Source organism: Polypterus senegalus, unplaced genomic scaffold (genome assembly GCF_016835505.1).
Source record: "Polypterus senegalus isolate Bchr_013 unplaced genomic scaffold, ASM1683550v1 scaffold_3592, whole genome shotgun sequence".
In the NCBI taxonomy this organism is placed as follows: domain Eukaryota; kingdom Metazoa; phylum Chordata; class Cladistia; order Polypteriformes; family Polypteridae; genus Polypterus; species Polypterus senegalus.
The window spans coordinates 36,001-41,318 of NW_024377704.1; the positions used below are offsets into that span (position 1 = coordinate 36,001).

General features: G+C 33.3%; 1 long non-coding RNA gene across 1 annotated transcript; it reads left to right on the forward strand.

The window, feature by feature from the left end:
- The first annotated feature begins 205 nt into the window (after positions 1-205).
- Positions 206-4,790, forward strand: LOC120519383. Its single transcript, XR_005631465.1, has 2 exons — positions 206-318; positions 899-4,790. It is a non-coding gene; the product is annotated as an uncharacterized LOC120519383 (long non-coding RNA).
- Positions 4,791-5,318: the final 528 nt, after the last annotated feature.

Genomic DNA, 5,318 nt, shown 5'->3' on the forward strand with positions numbered 1-5,318 from the left:
AGTAGTGAGAGTTGCTATCTGTGTCAATAATGTATATTCACTGTTAAACGGTTTGTTATTTTTTGTACATTTTAGCCAATTTATCTTTTTTTGGGGGTGGGGGAAACTACTTTGTTTTTTTTGTCTGTGAAATTTATTTGATTATGCAAAATTTTCCAAGTTTATGACCCTATTTAAACCCTATAAACCTGTAATGCATCAAACGTAATGTTGATTGTTATCTAAATTTCAGGTCAAGAACCAGGCCTTTTTGATGTTGTAATTATTAATGATGATTTGGAAGAAGCCTATAGCAAATTAAAGAGTGCTCTTATTGCGGTAAGTTTTAGTAATGTTCTTTACCTGCAATTTGAATTCAATGAGAACTTATATGAAAATATTTGGTTTAATTTCTCATATTTTTTTATTAATATTCACATGAGGTTGAGTATAGTAAAATATACAGAATAAAACAGGACAATGTTATACATGTTCAGTCAGTGTTTTAGTTTGATTTATAATTATTTCGGATGAACTTTAATTAATTAACTTAAAGTAAAAGACCATACTAAATCACTTTTGATAATGTGTATGTTCAGAAGATAAAGCATAGTTGAGACTGTATTAGTTCAGGACAGTCTACATTACATTTAAAAATGGAGTATGATTGAACATATGATTGAAGATCAAATGCTGCATTGTCAGTTTTTTCAGTGCGTCAGAGTACTTGCTGTTAAATACTAGAAGTGAAAAGGTAGCTTTTTCCAGATTGCATGCTGCAGCCAAGTGAGCTTTTTGCATTTCAGTTCTGATGAAGCAGTACAGGTCATTTTGTATTCTGTTCAAATGCAACAATGACAGTGAACTGTTTGTCGACTCCTCTGTTTTACTTTTTAATTTGGTGTTTCCCTTTTTACAGGAAATTGTGAAGGTCCAAGATTCCAGGAAGGAGTAACATAGCATTATCTTTTTTTACTACCTCATTCCATGGAAGAAATTTCCTTTGCTCGCATTCCTTTTTAACTGTCCTTTCACATGATAGCCTGTCTGTAATTCTAAGAGATATATTGCATTTGTTTTACATTCTATATCAGTGAAACAATTCTTTTATTTTCTTGCTTTGAAGGCCACATACTTTGGGCTTGTTTATTAAAAAAAAAGAAAACTTTTGCCTTTTAAAATTTAAATTGTAACAAATTGCACTCCCAATTTATTTAGATGAAATCCTGATTGATTATTTATGAGATTACACATAGTATCTAGTATCCATTTCAGAAAACCTTGAATCATGTCCAGATAAAGTGTATTCATTATTTGTTAGAACTATCTGTATGTGTTTGTTTACCCTAAAAATAAGTTTTATTTGTGCATACTGTAGTAGCTGACTTCCACTGCAGCCTAAACCCTATCTGTATAAAGTGAATGTATGTAGAGAGATTTGTTTCAACAGGAGCTCTTCAGTTAGGGGCACACATCTTTTTTATTGTGAAAAGTAGTTAAATTGATGTTTTTTTTAAAGAAAGTTTAATATTTTTATAGTTTTATGTCAGATGTTTCATTATTTTATTAGGAAAGGTTATTTGACTCTCTACGCATGATTATTAATTTCAGTAAATAGTGAAACCATCTAAAAAATGTTTTCACACTTAATTATCAGGGATGGGCATCAGTAACAGCATACTCATTTTTTTTAAAAAAATGTCCAGCAAAAGTAAATCTTTAAGACCAAAGACAGTAGACTATGAATTCCAACACTATTATATACATTTTTTAAAAAATACTACTCATGTTGAACAGAGGGATTCTGTTTGAAAATAAAATAAAATGAATGGAAAATTGACCATTTTTTCCATGATCATTATGAAAAATAACATACTCTTGTCAGGAATCTAATGAACCCTGAATTTTAAAGAATGAGGCTGCAAACACAACTGCATAACAATAACAACAGCAACAGGTTGTTTCTGAACCGAATTGTCACACAAAACATGTGGCTCAAACTGCTTTACAAGATGTCTCAAAGAAATAGTTACAAGCAAAGGAAAAACAAGTAATGCACACTTACATAAGAGAGACATGTAATGTAGCGAAGTAGAGTCCTTAAATATAGAAATTTTTCTAAGTCTCTAAATGCAAGTCTGATGATAAGGTCAAATGACCATGAGGATAGTAAAAATAAAATAATGCAAATCAGACATTTGATGACAAGAGACAGACACCAAAATGCCAAATTCAAACTAATCTTCTAGTATCCCACTGCCCATTTAATTAAATCTGTCACACCAGGCGAATGAATTCATATGAGAGCATATTAGCCTACACAAAAGAAACCACAAACACAATATAAAAACATTTGTGACGCCTGTATTTGACAAGAAAATATTATTTACATGGCCCCAGCCATGCCTGTTTCTCAGGGGATGGTATGTTAGCTTGCCATCCTGCTCAGTGTGTGTGTGGAGGCAAAATAAACTTGGATCCTCTCCCAGACAAGTAGCAGTGCATTGATTTGAACTTTTTAATTATGGCCTCAACTCTAAATGTGGGCATTTTTAGGGGTGTGGCAATTTTTATAGCCATTCCCTTACTTATGAAGGTGAGCTCATTTTTCTTTCATTTGAACCGTGTGTTCTCCTGCCTTTCTCATGCTGATGAATGACTAAGGGAGTTTGGCCTCTGTGACTACTCATATGTATACCCCAGTGAAACAGGACGTCTGAATTACTGCTTGAAAGTTTCTACACGCTCTGTAAAAAGTCAGATATAATGCTTCAGTTACACTTTGTTCACAAGAGTTTCTAGGGGTGCCAATAATCATATGGCATATGTGGTTTTGTTAAAAATAATGATTTCAATTAAAGGTTGGATTTCTCTCATTTTTTCAGTGTGAGATTAAGGTATCTCAGCAAAAGTGATGTTTTGTTTACAACCCTTTTCACTCCTCTTCATCAGGGGTGCCAATAATTGTAGAGGAGAGACCGTAGTTGCATACCTTAAATATGCATTTCCTCATCTGAGGTCCAACTTAAAAAGCAGATCCATTTAGTTAGAGTCTTTCGATGTTTGGATTCCATCCTCAGCCCTTCTGCAGGTTACTCTCCGGTGTACAGGCTCTGTGGTAGCACGGCAGCATGCAATCAAAGCTTAAACTGGTGAATATGACGGTTTCTTTTTTTTCCACATTTCACCAGGTGTACAGTTGACTTTATCAATCCACAATGCAGCCATGATATTTGAAATAACATTTTTGCAACTAGAAATATGTCATAGTATAGATATACACCCACACCATTTTTAGGAATAAGAGATTTTAAGATGCAAGTGTAATTACTGTATCTCTAGAGCAACATTTGCATTCCCAGGAAGTTAATTAAATTGGAGAATGACAAGAATTACTGTTTTCTTGGCTTCAAGAGAAAACTGGTCAGACATTCATGGTTCATTTTTTTATTTTATGGCATGTAATTTCTAAGTAATGCTTGCAATTTCCATGTAACAAACTGTATCGTAAAGTGGACATTTTTTCTTTCACCTTTTGTAAATGTTAGAGTAAGAAGTCACTGGAAGTAAACGGTTTTCTTTGTTGCTTTATGGAGGAGCACAAATGGAAGGTTCTATAAAGCAGCGTGTAGACGTACTGTCATTGGAAATTTGGCAAAAAAAAATTAATGCGTAAAAACGAGTGTCTTTTATGCCTTGGGGTGAGGCAGACAGGTAAGTCCTTAGAAAAATCAGAGGCCAACAGGAATTGTAGCGTTTATTATTGCGACTAACTGTGCTGCTGCTTCTGCTAGGCTGATATGAAAAATACTCTTCTATGCTGCCTTAAAGTCACTTAGTTATGTAGGAGGCATTCTTGTCGCTTGTCTCAAAGACCACTACCAGAGAGCTTTGACAACTGAAATGTCATTCCCATCCTTTCTAAAATAAAGCAGCAGACTGCAACCATTCAGAAAATTTTTAATTTTTTCTTTCAAGTTTCAAATAAACTTACGGTTGGTAATCTTAATGCAAATAATCCTTGAAAACGCCCATCCCTGTTCTTGAGTATTTTACATTAAAAGCAGGCCAGTCTTTTCTTAGTTGAGGGTTCTAAAATGTATCCTTCAAGTCTTTTCTTTTTGTTTTTTTTTTTTTAACCTAACTAAAATGGGTGTCAGGTGTGGTCTCCTGCCCACACCTCCGTAGACACAACTATAGAATTACAGCACTGGACAAGAAGATAAGACACTACATACATCACGCAAATGTAATTTCACATTCATTCACTTCACAGCAATTTAGAAATGGCAGTTAATCTGATAGCATGGCTTTGAATGGAAGAAAGAAAGGTAGTGGTGGAAACCTGTTCACAGATAGGGAAGACAGCACAAACTTCACAGAAAAAAAAACATCGGCCTGCTAATGAAACCAAGTATCAAGTGCTGTTGCATAGCATAGGATGCGTATGTTTTTATTGAAAAAGACAATTTTGTTTGTTCTAACCTTGCAGTTGGGAGTTAACATTATACATTTTGAAGTGAGCTAAATTAAATTGCACAGATATTGCAGATGTTGGATTATATTAAGATAGAACTGTCAAGGAAGTATGAATTATTGGTTTTACTTCTCAGGAAATAGAATATACTAATAACACTCCTTTTTCAGTCTCTGAATGCCATATTGTAACATGTATGTGTTGTATCCTGTTTTATGCTGCTTAAAAATTTGTTTGATGTACTTTTTGTGAAAACAAAACTGTTAATAAGTGGGTATGTCTAGCAGAACAGTTTGAAATAGTGCACAATAAAATAACTTCTACATTAATACTATTTTTTTTTTGTTACTATCTGCCTGTTCTTCAGCTCATTTCTTTATTTTAGATACCTGTATGTGTATTTCAAATATTAGTGAAGGCCTCATTCGTTAAGGCAGTATAATAAAGATGAAGAATGCTATTTCCCCCCATATCATTACTCTGTTTTCTAAGAAGACATAGCATATATCAGTATTCCATAAATTGTGCAGTAAATGAGTTGAGAATCCAGTTTTTTGTTTGTATTATTAAAGAATACGTTCAGTATTGCTGAATATCTAGGAATGCTGACATGGCAAGCACACTTTGCATGCTCTTACTATAATAGTTAAACAGTGGCCAAAGAATTTTAAGTCAATATTACTATGTTATAAATACTAACATAGCCACTTTTATTGAATGTTTACTATGAAAAATTATCTTTACTTTCATTGATCAATACTGACTTGATTTTTTATTATTATTTAAACAGTATCTGATATGTTACTACTATAATTAGATTGTTTCTGCAACCTAATAAAATGGGGCTATGTAGCCAGCAGCC